The sequence below is a fragment of the Papaver somniferum genome, chromosome 7 (assembly GCF_003573695.1).
Source record: "Papaver somniferum cultivar HN1 chromosome 7, ASM357369v1, whole genome shotgun sequence".
In the NCBI taxonomy this organism is placed as follows: Eukaryota; Viridiplantae; Streptophyta; class Magnoliopsida; order Ranunculales; family Papaveraceae; genus Papaver; species Papaver somniferum.
This window is the reverse complement of record NC_039364.1, coordinates 10,205,091-10,222,239: the sequence shown is the minus strand read 5'-3', so window position 1 is coordinate 10,222,239 and position 17,149 is coordinate 10,205,091. Positions and strand designations below refer to the sequence as shown.

General features: G+C 36.9%; 1 long non-coding RNA gene across 3 annotated transcripts; it reads left to right on the top strand.

Annotated features, from left to right (window-relative positions):
• The first annotated feature begins 8,981 nt into the window (after positions 1-8,981).
• Positions 8,982-12,969, top strand: LOC113295401. 3 transcript variants are annotated; one of them, XR_003332829.1, is made up of 7 exons: positions 8,982-9,120; positions 9,335-9,379; positions 10,345-10,492; positions 10,565-10,844; positions 10,978-11,034; positions 11,124-12,628; positions 12,708-12,969. It is a non-coding gene; the product is annotated as an uncharacterized LOC113295401 (long non-coding RNA). The 3 variants fall into 3 exon arrangements; XR_003332828.1 differs by lacking the exon at positions 10,345-10,492; XR_003332830.1 differs by lacking the exon at positions 10,345-10,492 and having other exon boundaries at positions 11,124-11,243; positions 12,708-12,924.
• Positions 12,970-17,149: the final 4,180 nt, after the last annotated feature.

Sequence of the window (17,149 nt, the reverse complement as noted above, 5' to 3'; positions counted from 1 at the left end):
AAAAAGTACCCCGTCGTCGTTTTGAGATTGAAGGGGGAATATTAATGTGTGCTGCGAGTATTGGGGATGAACCTACTTCTTACGAAGAAGCGGTTTCATCACCTACTAGTGGAAAATGGATTGTTGGCATGCAGAATGAAATAATATCAATGAAAGACAATGATGTTTGGGATTATGTTGACCTTCCGCATGGGTGAAAGACTATTGGAAACAAATGGGTCTTTAAAATTAAACGCAAGGCATATGGTTCAATTGACAAATACAAGGCTCGCCTAGTAGCGGAGGGATATACCCAACAAGAGGGTATTGACTATGAGAAAACTTTTTCCCCTGTGGTGAGGTTTGCCTCAATTCGTCTCATGCTTGCTATAGTCGCACATTTGGATTTAGAATTGTACCAAATGGATGTTAAAACGACATTCTGAATGGAGAACTGGATGAAGAGATTTACATGTCTCAACCCAAGGGTTTTGAGGTCAAAGGACAAGAGCGCAAAGTTTGCCGTCTCAAACGTTCTATTTATGGCCTTAAGCAATCGTCTAGATAATGGTATATGCGTTTCCATCAGTCTATCACCTCTGCTGGTTATGAGATGATTGAGGAAGACCATTATGTGTAAATTAAACGATCCAAGGAAAGTATTCTTATCCTATCATTGTACGTCGACGATATACTATTAGCTGGTAATGATTTTGAAGGTATTGTCGCCACTAAGAAGTGGATGTCCTCTAATTTTGAAATGACGGACAAGGGTGAAGCTAATTATGTATTAGGTGTTAAGATCACACGAGGTCGCTCAAGAAAGATTCTTAGTTTGTCACAAGAGACTTACATATAGAAGATTCTTGAACGTTTTCCAATGCATGATTGCAAACCCATTGACACTCCTATGGATAAAACTTTGGTCCTAAGTAAAGATCAATGCCCAAAGAATGAAGAAGAAAATAATTATATGTCCAAAGTACCTTATGCATCCGCAGTTGGGAGTCTAATGTATGCTATGTTGTGTACTAGACCTGACATAAGTTTTGCAGTGGGTATGGTAAGCCGTTACCAAATTAACCCTGGACAGGATCATTGGAAAGCGGTCAAAAGGATATTTCGTTATCTTAAAGGGACTGCTGATCTTCCCTTTTGTTACCATGGTGATGGTATTAGACTTAAAGGATTTAGCGATGCCGATTGGGGCAACGATAAAGATGAGTACAAGTCTACTTCAGGTTATGTGTTTAAACTAGGAGGTGGAGCAATCACTTGGTGTAGTAATAAACAGAAGTGTGTTTCTCTTTCCACTATGGAAGCAGAGTATGTTGCACTTTCAGCAGTTTTCCAAGAAGCTGTATGGTTAAGGAGATTTCTTAAGAGCCTTGGTGTCTCAGAAAATGCAAAGGATGCGGTGGTGCTTCATAGTGATAGCACATCAGCTCTTGCATATGTGAAGGATCCCAAATACCATGGAAAATCCAAACATATTGGTAGGTGATTCCATTTCATACGTAATATAGTTGCATAAAGAAAGGTTGTTCTTAGACATATATCCACGAACAAGATGTTGGCTGACCCTTTGACCAAGCCAATGCCAAGAGTTGTTTTCCAATCTCATGTAGAGAACATGGGATTGAATAGGATTTGATATGTAGAACATTTGATTATTGTTCGATGACATTATTATTATTTTTGAGTGAATGAATGAATGAGTAATGATGGTTTTCTTGATTAAATACGTTTTATGGAATTCAAATATACCATTCATGTGTACATATATTTAAAGTTGTCTACGGGAAAGAATCGACCTACTCACACAGGTGATTCTCCTTGGCGCTTAGTATAGCGAGCAGTATGAGACAAGAGAAAAGAAGTTCTTGGGAATTTGTATTTCAAAAACTACTTGTTTTTGTAACAATCTTTTGATTCTTTTCTAAATTGTAAAAGTCGCCTTAGTATGTCTAAGATGAGATCTCAAAGAGATTAATCATTAAGTTTGACCACCACTTAATGAAGCCTGTTATAAAGCCAGATGTGATTTTCTAGATAGTCTCTATGTGTATGACTGGGTTTAGAAATTCAGGCTAGGCGCTTTTTAGCGACTAGACTTAGATCTGTATGGTGTATATTTTTAACACAAGACATGCCCACTTAAGTGGGAGAACACCATAGCATACGCATACTGTATGTGCTAAGTCGACCAAATGTGGGAGCAATGAGTGATTCCCTGCTTCATTGCTGTGTGAGCCACTGGATTAATATCCAATTCTTTTACCACTTTGATTTGGGTTTATGTCATGAATAGGATACTTAATGATGCTACTTTAGCATGTTTTCTAATACGATGCATATTTCCGTAATATGATACATGTCTAGGAAAGCTATTAAGTTGAATTAGATTGATATGGATTTCTTGGAAGAAAATTTGATGATACACCATGAGTTGTGATTCATTGCTGGCCAGCATTTTTCGTCTGTCGAAAATCATGAATACAATTTATATGTGTGGGTACAATATTGCTTCTTCGAGGGATTAAGAGTATTGCACCGGGTGTAGTCAAATTATCTGAGGTGAACACGAGAAGTTAGTAAGTGATGTACTTTGGTTAGTTTGATAAAAACTTGATCATCATGCTCCTGCCATTTGTGTAATGCTCGTGAGGTCGCACACTCTATATCCAGTATGAAGAGTTTGGTAATGTGGCATAGAAAGTACTATATTATATGCGTGCAAGTGGGAGATGTTAGTATTTGGTCAGTCAAGTTATGTACCCTGACCCATGACCAAATCCATCTTGTATACCCGCATATATTGGGTTGAATAGTTGAACATGGGAGATGTGGGAGAATCAGTTTCTCTAATCAGTTCTGACTGAGAAGTACTCGGAGCACTTCTTCCACTCCCTTGAAAGACATATATAAGGGTATAAGTTATTCTTATCTTGGTTAAGTGAACTGCCGCAAGGTTTGGGGTTTACACAGAAACTGTACCTCTCTTCCATTACTTCTCTAGGAGATTAGGGTGTGAACAAGTAGTATATTCTCTAGTAGTTTATATTCAAGGCTTCACTGCAATTGAAGACCAAAGAGGGATTCTCAAGAGGCTTGTAACAGCAATCATTCGATCCTGGGATTTCGGATTTTCCGCAGGTAAGTTCCTATCCGAATCCATTTATTTTGATTCATGTTATTGTAACAATGCAGAATTTTAAACAACATGATCACTTAATTAATTACGTGGAAGAGAAGAGTAGGTGATTATCGCCTTATGTGTATAATTTTAGTATTTCAATGTTATCGATTTTTGCAGGAGATTTACTACTTTACAAAATTTTGTGAAAATTCTGAGAATTTTTCTCCGCACTTGATTACAAGTCATTTAATTGAGATGTAAGATTCGTAAATGCTTCTTCACTTTTGGGTACAGATATGAACATTTGCTTGACTTGCTCAACGATTATAGATCGGTTCGGTGGCCCTGACAAAATATATAACGGTCGTGGCATTTTATTAATTCTGGTAAAAAAACGGTGACACTTTTCTAAACCAGAAATTGGAAGCGTGGCATTTTTTTTAAATTTCCATATTGGAACTTCAAATCTCTTCTTGACTCTGAATTGAGTCTCTCCAACGTAAACTGCGAAATATCCTTCTGGGATCACCATCTCATCATTCTTTCCTTTACAAAATGATCGTTGGAGAATTTTTGAAGTTAAATTGATAGCCTTTCATTTAATTTACAAGCACTGATGGTACTTTTGGAACCTTAGTCACAGTTTTTACGTTGGTAATAAAAAAAACCGTGGTTTGAAGTATGATTTCAGTCCCATTTATGGAACTTGGAAGTACTACTTGGTTTAGACTTCAGTTACTTATAATTTTCAAATTTGGCGAGTTTGGTTTCGCAATTTGGGATTTGATTTTGCATTTCATTAACATTGACTTATTTATTAATTTCTAATGTCTGGGTACGTACCAGTAGCTTTGTTCTCGCCATAGGGAGTTAATTACGAAAGCTTTCTTAATTCTTGCTTTTGAGAATTTGATCACGATTATTCTCAAAGTTGTTTATGTTTTAGGATTACAATAGATTACAAGGTTATTTGATTGATTGATAGAATATGCATTCGAACTAAATTTGGTATTTCAATGTCACCGATTTGTACAAAATGTTAACGAGACCCTATATTACAAAATTGTTGAGAAGTTTTCTCTGCACTTGATTACAAGTCACTCAACTGAGATGTAATATTGAAAAATGTTTCTTCACTACGAGGAATTGTGACACCTCCCATTGGATAATCAAACCCCAATTCTTCTCCTGCTTGGTTTAGAAGTTCTTGGTTACACATATGATTCAAATATGATATTGGAACTACAAATCTCTTTTTGATTTGGGTTTCTCCAACGTAAACGGCAAAATGTCCTTCGGGGATCACCATCTCATCGTTCTTGCCTTTCGAAAATTATCGTCTAAGAATTTTTGAAGTCAAAGTGAAACCCATATCGATCTTTTGAATAAAGATTAAGAGAATTAGGAAAGTTGATTGGAGATTAGATTTTCTTGATGTATACTTGAATGAACAATGTTAGAAAAAGAGGTTTAAGATGTGAAAACTTTGTTGTTTTGGTTTGAGTTCTTGAAATGAGTATTTGTATATATAGAGGAGATGATGGACAGTAGTGAGAAGAGACGTTTATTAGTTCGGAGAGGAGTCTACCAAAAAGTTATGGTGGAAATGAGAAGACTAGAGCGACACAACTTACCTAATCTTTAATGCGACAATGAAAATAATGGTGAAAACATATTTGCTTGTGCTTGTCTGTAACAATTAGCTAATCACATGGTTTTGCCTCCTCTGTAGTACTCCTTGTGTGGTCAAACAAGTAATTGTAGTTGTATATATTATTATGTTTGGGAGATGTTATGAGGTAGAGTTAATGCGAAAATGAAAGGAGTGATGAGCAAAGAGTTGTCTTTTTAACAAATAGTGGGATCGTCGCCTTTGCTATGATGGATTTCAAATGGGATTGTTAACATCCGGGAGATTGAGAGGTCTTTCAAATCTAATGAGAGTTTAAATTTGATTGTTAGGTTGTTGAGTGCAAACAGTGGCATGAATAAAAGAACTTAAATAGTAAAACAACTACTCTATTTACGTACTGTTTTTGAAAGGAGAATTCATTCTCATTTTAATTTTTTTTAAAGCGAAAACCTGGAAATCTAGGTAAATACTAATTATCCTATATTTTCAGCCGATCATCTTACGGAGCATAAAAAGCTACCCCTTGAGTGGAAAGTTTTGACCAACTCAAATCGAGTACTCAAAATAATGTACTCATCAGTAATCTAACGGAGGGAGATTGACTCTAGTTGTAACTACGAAAAATCCATAGCTACACCCAAACTTTCACTTTAATTTCCTTCCAAGACCTAAACATATTTCAACCACACATAAAAGATTAATTGCTAAAATGAAAAGGAGACATAAGATTTTACATGGTTCGATCTATAATGGGATCTACATCCATGGTCCTTCATTATAAATTTTGGGGTTTACATAAGACTCCATTAATGAGTTTTGAAGCTGTAGATCTAGTTTTTGAGAAGAAGATGAATTTAGAGAAAAATAAAGTCTGATCCCTTTCTCTCTCTTAGATATTTTCTTAAGTACTAGAGAGTAGAAATGAATTTACAAAAATGTCCTTTACTTACAAATTAAGGAAACTAAGTTAACATACTATGTTGACTATCCTAGGGATGTTATACTACTTCGGCTTTCATTTGGCGCCACATGTCGAGTATGGTATTTTTGTATCTACATTTTTTCCTTTTTTCCTTGAGTATTGCTTGAAGAGCGATCCTTAAGGAAAAATCCGTTTTGGTATAGTTCTTGGAGCGAGACGTGTGGTGCTTGAGTAGATGACTTTGACCTTTGCTGATGAAGGAACGAGCGAAAGAATAATAACTTTAAAAATATATACTTTCCTCTTATTCTTTTGCGAAGTTCCGAAGCTTCGTTGTGGTATAGAAGCACCATTCCTTGATCTTGTTGTTGTCGATCATGAGTTTTTGTTGGGGCCATTCATTGCTTCGATATGATTTTGCCCTTGTATGTTTGGTTGTTGATTCTTCATGTTGGATAGAAGTAGCGAGGTGTTGTGTTATATGTAATCACTTAAAATTGACGAAGTACGTAGTGGGCGAGATATCTTCGTTAACGTTATCCCTTTTCTTTAGAGAAAATAATGCCTCAATATCGGGTTTGCATGGTCCACTTCTTGCATATTTATTCATCATTTCCAGCGGCCCCGTCAGTTCTATTGCCTTTTCCCTTGCTGAGGCATTGCCCTTCGTTCCACTCAATGTTGACTCGATGGTATCATATTCATCCCCTGCTTCGTTGGCTTTATACTCTTCATCTGGTGACCTCCGGCTTTATCACCTCGCGGTGACCCTTCCTTCTTTTGGCCAGTCAGCCTTGGCTTTCCTTTTGGTGTTGTTTCCAACCCTGCACAAGTCGGAGTGGTTGACATGCCCTCCTCCTCCATCCATTGCAACTTATCTTGCCTTTGCGAGTTTCCCATTTGTACCCTCAATCTTCGTAGCTCATGTAATATTTCCTGATCTACAATCCCTCTTCTTGCTTCGTCAATACTTCTTTCTCGCTCATTGCGTTTTCTTTCATCCTCGCGCCTTCTTCCTTCTTTGTATCTTAGCCTATGATTTTCATATCTCCCCTCCACTAGTAGGTTTCTTTGGTATATTTCTCGATCATATCCTTCTAGCAGCCTTATCCTCTGTATTCCTCGTCTGTATTCTTCCTTGTGATCTTCACAAGGGTCTTCCTCTCGATACAGTATCCTTTTTCGGGATGAAGTTGTTACCATTTCTGAATTTGCATCTCCTCCTTGCGAGATCCCAATATCCACATCGTTGTTACGCTCATGCTCCCATTGTCCTCTCTGGCCGCCTCGTTTTTCCGTTCAGGTTTCCTCCGTTTTCGTCGTGATCATAACCTCTCATCACGCTAAGCCTTCCTTCCCCATGCCTGACTGCTTCCTCGTGTCTCCAGTCTACATCGCGTTTCCTCTCCTATTCTCTCCTTATTTCATCTTCGTTCCTCCTTTCTTCTTCATATCTCTGTCTTTGATCTTTCCCTCTTGTTGCCTCCAACGCTCTTCTCAGATTTCTTTCTTCGCTGTTTTTCACCAACGTCATGTGTTCTTCACCAATGTCTCGCCCCGTACAGGGTGAAGTGTCTCCCTTAGTTGTTCCAACGTCATGTGTTCTTCACCAATGTTTTCCTCAAACTCTTCGTGATTCATTTATTCCTCTGTTGCGGTGTCCGTGTCAGAAGTGTGTATCGTGCCTTACCTAACGTCATCCTCACCGGTCTAATTATTCCCTCGTCGGTTCATGCCTTGTCTTTCCCCTGCAACCGATGTTTCTCCTCGTACGTGTGTGCCTCCTTTTGCTTTGGTAGATGAAGGAACTTAAGCAATCCGAAGGAAAAGCCATATGATGCTCCTTTCTTGACTCTTCCCTTGTTTAGCTTAATGCCTTACGCTCGCTAAGTCTTGAAGGTATCAATCCTGCTTCGTGTTGTTTTTGGTTCCCCGTTGCATGGTTTTGATTCTTCATTCATTCATTGATCTTCGCGTTGTTTTGATCTTGATTCGTGTTGTTTCACTGTTCATCCACATGGCATAGCTTCCGTCATTGACCCATATGATTGCCCTAGCCTTTCTTTCGCCTCTCATCTTACCGCCTTCTTCTTTGGTCGATTGCTCCCGTGAGTCATCATTCTCCTTTGCTTGCTCCTGGTGTGGCCGAATGTTTCCGTTGTCTTGCAAACTTGTCATTTTCTAATGATATTATGGCGGAGTTAGCAATGGCTTCGTTATATTCTTGTTACTAACGGAGTACGCTTTCCTTTATTTCATGTTTACTCGTTATATGAAGTAATCACGAGATGGTTGGGGCGCTGGGGTTTGACGAAGTGAATCGTTAGTTGCCTTACTTCGTTGGCTTTGGCCTTCCTTTTTCGTTGGCTTTGGCGTTTTCCTTACTTCGTTGCCTTACTGCTTTCTCCTTTCACGGAGTAGCTTTAGTTCCACGAAGTAGCTTTAATTCCTCCACAAAGTAGCTTTAATCCCACGAGGTAGGTTTGATTCCACGAAGTAGCTATAATCCACGAGATAGCTTCGATTCCACGAGGTAGCTTTGATTCCACGAGGTAGTTTGATTCCAAGAAGTAATGGTCTACGAGCCGACTTGCTAAAAACTGCTCTATCTTTGCAATGGTTGGTGACGAAGTAGGTTTGATAGGGTTTATTCGTAATTCTTCGATCAATCACGAATCATCATTTATTGCCATAATGGCAGCAACCTATCCTCCCGTTAATCTCCGACCCAAGCATACCAGCATCACCGTTCCATGAAACTCTCGAGCTCAATCTCCTCAATCTCCTCGGCTTCGTGATCTCAATCACCGGCAGCACATATACCACTGTTGATGGTGGTTTTTATCTTCGGGTTAAAATCGTAAAACCTTACATATGACATGGCGTCACTACGACCACTAGCGCATTTATTGAATCAATCAACATGCCTACGAAAGAATTACCAGGGTACCTTTTTTTATACATGTCACTAGTCCAGAGGGGCTATAAATCACGTTTTTAAATGACAGACTAATTACGTGATCAGGGTATTACAAATAAATCATGTGATATAATATGAAAATAGTGGGACCCATCATTTAACGCAAAAAAACTGTTATTTTGAAGTGTGATAATTTTGTAGGTGTGTGATTTTTCAAGAACCATTAAATCACAGAATAAATCTGTCAGATATTGTAAGTTTTAATATGCCCCAACTAATATTCTGCTGCGCCCCGCAAAAACGGCTAACCATTGGCTTAGCATAGACACCGGCTTACTTGCCATAAGTTTATAGAGCCATGTCGGTTCCATTCCAGCAAACCCCAAAAGCCAACCAAAGAAGATGAAACCCCAGAACCAAAAGAGAAGTTCTGATTTCTTATCTTCACCCCGTCGTCTGTTTTTCCCCCTCCGGAAACTTAACTACCCGAGGAGACTCTAACTAAGAAGAAGAAATGACGATATTGAGTAAGTTTCATTCCTTTGTTTCTGGGTTTTGCTCAAGTTTCTATCTGATCCCTGAAAAATTGATTTTGGAGACCAAAATACAAAGATTTTGATATTTTGATTTGGTATGTTGGTTAAGGTAGAAATTGGGAAGGAATAATTTTGATTAGTTTGATTGCATGAAAATGATTCTTGAATTCACTTCTTCAAAAATTTCTCTCTGTTATTTTGCTAGACAAACCTAAGAGGAGATCGAAGAAGAAGAAGATATCAAATTAAAGTAAGTTTCAAATCCCTTTTCATCTTTCTTTCATTTTTTTTTTTTTTTTTTTTTTTTTTTTTTTTTTTTTTTTTTTGATGAAGCTTCTGTCTGGTTAATCTAGAAATGGATTTTGGTTAATTTAGTTTGATAAATTTCTTAATATAGAAATTGGAATGGAATCAATTTGTTTAGTTCTATTGCATGCATTGGGAGGGAATGAATTGGGTTTTTAAATCTCCATTAAGAATCGATAATGGGAGAGATTTTGGTTCGATTCATTGGTTTAATTTTTACGGGAGAATTGGATACTTTAGAAATCTCAAGTCATTTTTCTGAGTTTTTTCATTGATCAATAATTGAGTTTGTTTTCCTGATGTGCTTTTCTTGTTCAAACTTTATTGATATGAGATGGTCAGTTTTCTGAGGTTAGTTTATCAGTGAGTAATCAGTCTGAGGCCATTTACTGATCTTAAAAAGTTAAAATCCGACATGAGTAATGGGGTTCTTGGGCTTGTTACTGTGACACAACCTTTTGGCGAGGACAGTGGGAACCGAGATGAGTACCCCCAAGATGCCCAGCGAGCTCACTAACAGCTTAAATCAACCTGAGGAGACCCTTCCCTTGTTCGCGATTAAGTCTGTCCCTTCGTCAGCTCCACCTTCACACTCCTGGAGTTTCGAGCAAGGGTCATAAGCCCCTTTTTCTCGCAAATGTTTAGGATTAGCTGTTTGCACGCTCATTGGTGGGAGCTAGCGCCGTAGTTGCTCAACCTATAACTGAATATTAAGGAAGGAGGTAGATAGATAATGGGAGCTAATTGTTCTCACTAGTGATTAGGGAATGATATAGCGATATGGGGATGGAAGTTCCTTCTTAGCTAGTGATTGGGAAAGGAAATCGGAATAGGAGCTAGTGGCCTTGCTTTAAGTGTATCTGCGAAACCCACTAATCAGGATAGGAAATGGATGTTTTGGTCTTTCAGATGATCTGTAATTGCTGTGGTTCTTGTGACATTAAAGGTAAGGGACCTGAAAGAGAAAAATATGAAGAAAAAATAAAGGGGTTGCATCTAAAACGTGTTGCTTTTCGCACGATGTGGCTAGCTGCTGAAGATTATCCATTGTTGCTTGGTAGGTCTTCTACTTAGCATATTCCTGTTTCTAAATGCATTACTCTAATAGTTATCTTTTTTATATTTTTAGGATCAGCAGACTTAGGTTTTTGCTTGCATACTTCCTCATCTGGGTTGGATCTTCCGATGAAGGTCGTTCTCTGAGGGTTGGATCTTCCGATGAAAGTAATTCTCTGAGTTAGTGCAAGAACCCGAGACATAAAACCAAGTTAGAAACCCCAGCCAAATAAATTAATAACTGGATTTCGAAATGGAATTCACTTTCATGGATATGCCTTTTAACTCTCTGGGTCCAGGTCGTGGATATGTTCGGCAGTGGACTTCCAGTATGTGTGGGTTTCGTTCTCATGGTAAGCTTGTGTTGTTAATTTGTAATCCTACAACTACGTACATGATCTTCTCTCTAGTTTCAGTGTTTAACTGGGTATTCACTTTCTTTATTGATGGTATTTCTGCTGGTTTAATTATTTGATGGCATCGAAGAGCTTGTAAAGGATGGGGAAAATGGTCTTCTCATCTGATCTTGCTGACGAACTCCTGGTAAGTTTAATAGCTGGTAATCTTTAGTATTTAATACACAGAAAATTTTGGTTTGTATTCTGACTCCACTGTTTTGATATTCATGATAGACCCAATTCAGTGGGGCCAATTAAAGTGGTTACAGTATGCTTTCTGGTGGTAGGCTTTTGTTTTGGTGTTTCCGACCCGAAGTCCCAATTCAAGTGCTACAAACTGTTTCTGGACACAGTGTAAGGCTCAATTTTAATACACTACCTAGAATCCCAGATGCCTTACTAATAGTGCCTCTAATGTGTTCTCATTCTTGACTATTGACGAGTCCCAAGTTACGACTTCAAATCAGTTAAACGTTTGGGAACATATACCTAATTTGTCTGACTAGTGTGCTTGGGTTGAAGGAATCCGCCATGTCATTGTGTTTTCAGACAGTGGAACTGACACCTCCAAATGTTTTAACTCGGGTCTCCGCATTCTAAAACCGCTCTGAGACAGTTTCAAGGTTGAGCACAGACATGTTTTGATGACTATGTGATCTGAGTTTTTTTTATTATTGTTTGGATTTCTCTTCCCTTGTTCCTTTGCTTCCCTTGTGGTCTGAAAGCTAAGAGTATGTTATTCTGTTTGCTTAGACAATAATTGTTGCTATCTGTTTGTTGCTTAAGAAACCCCCTTGGCCCTTGTTGCTTTTCCTTGACCTTTGGTTAGAAATAGGTATCTAGGCGAGCTTGCAAAAGTTATGAATGAGATTTCACTATTCGGAGATCCCTCTGTGTTATTCTCTTTAAAGGTGATGTCTGTTTTATTCTCTTTAAAGGTGATGTGGTCACACCCAGTAGATCATAACTATTTTATATTTGAACTAACATCAACAAGGCTATTTTATTTCCATCTAAAAGCTTCCGTATACTTTAATATGTTTCGAATTTGCCCTTTTCCTTCAGACAATTTAATGGTTATTTGATTAAAGTCCGCTTTGATTGTTCATCTATGCAGTTGATTAAGTTCATTCTTTGCTTGTTGAGGTTCTGTAAAAATGATTTTTACAGGTGAAAAATTGAAATAAAGCATTACCCATTATATAGGTTAAGGATTATACCTATGTGGGTGAATGATTGAGCTGAAAGAACACGTAATAATATAAAAAAATATTCAATTCCGGACTTTAGGATAGGTTCTTATCTGTTATCTTTTAAATCCCCGTAGTTGTGTCCAGCAATCCTTGTGCCTTTCTAGAGGTGCTCAACAAACTAGCGTAGATATGAGAGACTTATGTATAGCCTGCTTTTTTAGTCCGAGACTTAAAGATGTATCACATAGAGATTCTCGGTTTGTTAGTTCTCATAGAAGTTTTTCAAACAATGAATTCCCAGCAGTCGTTTCATAAGAGAATCACTGGACCTGTTGTAAAATTAGGTTGCAAGAGATAAAATAACCCAAGTTTTTCATTGCAAGAGTAGGCCTGATAAGAAGTGGCATATTGTTTTAGAATCTCCAAACAAGAAGGTGCTAATGTGAATGCTTTTGAGGATCCTTTCGTTTTTACTGCATTGCTAAAGAATCTCTCATAACGGCAGCAAACTTAGATGATAAAAGTAATTTAGAAGAAGGTGCATTTGTAAGTTTAACCCTTTTAAATTGATTATGTACTTCATTTTACCTAGGCGTTGTACTGATTATTAGTTATGATGTTACAGGAAGATTTAGGCGAGGCAGAAGCATCCCAAGAGTTTCTTTGAGAATTTCAACACCTGTAAGGGTCCAACAAAAGCTAATTCAGCAATCTCAAGATAAAATTTATCAGTACTGGTTTCTGAGTGGTTTTTTTTAACATAAGCTAACATAATGTACTTGTTGAATATTCACTTTGGGTATCAGTTGGGTTTAATCCTTTATATTCAGATATTCAATTATGGTAAAAGTATTCGGTTGCAATTAAATTGAGTTTAATCCTCTTTATTATTATTTTTTATATTTATTACCTTGAATGAGGGATATTTACTATGACTAGGCTCGAGCGAACGAATTTTTGATGAATCTCAAGCAGAAGACGGAAGTAGTTTTTTAGGGTCCTTTCTTCTTTTCTGGAGAAAAAAGCTGAAAGTAAAACATGGCAAAAAAAAAATATGAGAGAAAAACTGAAAGTAGTATCTCTACGCGTCTTCTCTAATTTAATTTAATCAATAAAATAAAAAGAAATAAATAAATATCATTAGCCTCATAAATAAATAAAATCATTTTCTTAATAAATAAAATCATTTATACCTGTTGCCGCATCAACGTGGCAATAGCATAAGCTATTCCGGCATCATCAAATAATGTGAGGCAAAAACTTATCTTTTCCCTCAACTGTTTACAGATGTGACTAAAAATCTTACTTAATGCCACACCTTTTACGTGACGAGGCTAAAACCCACCTATTACCACATAATTTAAAGATGTGTGGCAAAGTAGTGAGGCAATAGACCCATTTTCTTGTAGTGCTGTTTAGTATGGGCTGAATAGAGTTTTAGTTAAGAAGTTAAAGTATTGTCTAAGTGCGAGTTGGATGAAATTGTGCTGCGGAGCATAGTAACTATTGTCAAGTTGGTTGTAGCATTTGGGTGTTGCAAACCTGTGACAATTCGGGTATCAGAGCCTGGTTAAGGGTCTCTCTGTTCACGTTGGATTTCAAGGCTGATTAAAGTTATTGATGTTCTATGTTTGGCTGTAAATTGTATCTGAAGTGAAGGATCCACACAGAAAATACAAGGCATTCAAAGGATGGGACGAAGATCAGAACAAAGAATTGCATTACAGATATGTGAATCATTAATTCAAGAATCTGCACGTGCTAATTGCAAAAAAAAAAAAAAAATACTTGCCGGAACCATAGAAAAAGAAAAATAAAAAAACCGTGGCCCACGTTTGCCCATTTTTGTTCCTCCGTTTCATTTTCCTGTCTCTCACTGCGTTTCCCTCTTCTCTCTCCCCAAAATTTCTTACCCAATTCTCCAGAAATGGAAACAGGGAAGAAGAAACCATCGGAATTCAGACCTAAATTACAGTAAGCTCTTTTCTAAAAAAGATAAAGATCATGAACATCCAGTGGTTTCAGCGACACAAACACCACCGCCATCATCATCAGCAAGTGCTCATGTTAAGCATACCGTTGAGAGTCTTCCTCAAGACTCTCAACTGAGTCAGTCTGCAACAGAAACTAGTCTATAGGATACTATGCCGTTATTCTTGTTAGATATAAACTAGCCACAGGGTTAGTTTGTTTAAACAATATTTTGAATTATTTTGTATCCTTATTTGATGGGTCTTGTAACACCCCGATTTTCGTGCCCGGATCCCATGTCCGAAAACCCGAAGTGCTACTTCGATACCATTAACTAAGCCCGGACAAATTATTTATTGAGCTTGGGCTTAGTAGCCGGGCTTCGTCTATGGTATCGAAGTAGCACTTCGGGTTTTCGGACATGGGATCCGGGCACGAAAATCGGGGTGTTACAGTTTGGTATCAGAGCTAGTCTGATCCTTTGGGCAGGCTAGTTTCTGAATAAGTCGGTACGTCTATATGCTTGAATGTGAAATTGTTCGTGTATCTGTTGATTGTTGTTGTTTGAATGCAAATATCCCGTCCCAAATTTCGTGACGGGAATTTCATTTAAGGGGGATAGAGGTGTAAATCCCGTCCCAAATTTCAAGGGCATTTTTGTCATTTAATATATAAGAGTATTTTTGTAATTTTCCTAAGAATTGTTTTGGTATCTCATCTACTTGCTTGGACATGGTCTGCCTATATATAAGAAGTATACATAAAATACTAAATTAATGCCTTGAAATATATATGTATACATATATATTAGGATTCTTTTGCTGATAGTCTCTAGGTAATCTAATGCGGACACTTGTCCAAAAGTGAGTGGGCAGCAGAAAATATATAATAGATAATTAATAATGAAAGTGAAATTAAGCTGGAAACATAAATAATCCCCATGATAGCATGCGAAATGTTTGGAAAAGTAAGGTTGACTAGAATAAGTTATATCGGACCTTTAGGGTTAGTAGTTGATAGTTCTTTTATGACGTACATATAAAGAAAGTGATATATAAAAATTCACTCACAACTTCAAATTTTCTTTGGTCGATCATTATGAAAAGATAAAAGAACCATCTTTGAGTTTTCAGTAGACTCTAAAGGCTAAAACATGACATAGAATATTTTAAAAAAATAGACAACTTCAGTAAAATTGAATCTGACAGAAAACGTCTGATCCTTGACAGTGAAAACAATTGATTTAAAAATACTTCTGGAACTCAGAAAATTATGAAAGTTTTAGATGTACATATTGAGAGATTTTTACACGTAACATAAAAAAATGAGACAAAAAAGTATTATATAATAATTATGATAGACAGTCAAACTGACATGATCCAAAAATTTCCATTATTCAATCAAATAGAGTAGTCTAAACAAGGCATTGTTTTCTTTGGTTATACATTAATCCAATAATCTTTAAAGCTTTAATAACCAATAAATAACTAATTAAATCATCTAAAAGAGTTGATGATATTTTATTACAATCCCAATCATAAAAATCCTATGCAAACTACTAATAATAGCACCAAAACCGATCTCTACGCTTTTCCGCCATTAACTCCTTGTGGTGCCATAAAATATGGAATTTTTTGTCATTAAACGACGTGAGTTGTGACACCCAGTAGGAAAAGAAGCAACAAAACATTTTATCAAACATTTTCAATTCTTTTTAAAACAACTAGCATGGTTAATAGCATCACAAATACATGGAAACACCACATCCATAAGAACAATCAAATCAATCACATCAAATCCGCTCGCCCCAGGGAGCCCCACGTGGGTTTAGGGAACAAAACCGTTCCCAAGGATATCTCGTATCCCATCATAGTTGTTTTTAAGAATCACAATCTATGGACCGCAGCCCAACATAAATAATCATACTCACAACATCGATTATCATTCATATATGAATCAAAACTTACAAAATAAAATTAATTAAAAGAAACTTAAATAAAAAGAAGGTTTTTGATTGTGTTGCGCCTACCTCAAATATTAGCAAAAAAATCCTAAAGAAAGTGATGCCAAACACCGATCCAAAGAAACCCAAGCTTTTCACGACCACTAACACTCCTTCTTTTCCTTTTATGATCTCTGTTTCGTGTAACAGTAAGATTTCTAGACGGAGCTGCTATCCGCCGCAAGCAAAACTTAATTTCTCTGTTGAAACCTATTCTTTATTGTTATCACTTTCTTTATATGTACGTCATAAAAGAACTATCAACTACTAACCCTAAAGGTCCGATATAACTTATTCTAGTCAACCTTACTTTTCCAAACATTTCGCATGCTATCATGGGGATTATTTATGTTTCCAGCTTAATTTCACTTTCATTATTAATTATCTATTATATATTTTCTGTTGCCCACTCACTTTTGGACAAGTGTCCGCATTAGATTACCTAGAGACTATGCAGCAAAAGAATCCTAATATATATGTATACATATATATTTCAAGGCATTAATTTAGTATTTTATGTATACTTCTTATATATAGGCAGACCATGTCCAAGCAAGTAGATGAGATACCAAAACAATTCTTATGAAAATTACAAAAATACCCTTATATATTAAATGACAAAAATACCCTTGAAATTTGGGACGGGCTTTACAGCTCTCTTAATATAAATAAGACTCCAATCTCCACAAGTTTCCTGTGGAAGATATTCTACCCAAAACCTAAATATCAAGTTCTAACTTGGTATCAGCCTAATCGATCTAAATCGCGCTTCTTAAAAAAAAAAAAAACAATGACAACAACCAATAATCTTTGAAATATCCAAATACATCATCTTGTCACATTAAAGCATACAGAAACGAATCATCTTCTCTGGAAAACTCAGTTTCAGCCTATTCTTAAAGGATATGGCCTCACAGGATTCATCGATGGAACAAAGGAAAAACCAGCCAGAACTCTACCTGAAAATGAAGATGTCAATCCAGATTTCACTGAATATGAATCAACTGACTCGCTGCTAGTAAGATGGCTGAATTCTACTCTTACCCCTGAAGTACTCGGTGAAGTGGGTGGTCTCGTGACTGCAAAACAAGTCT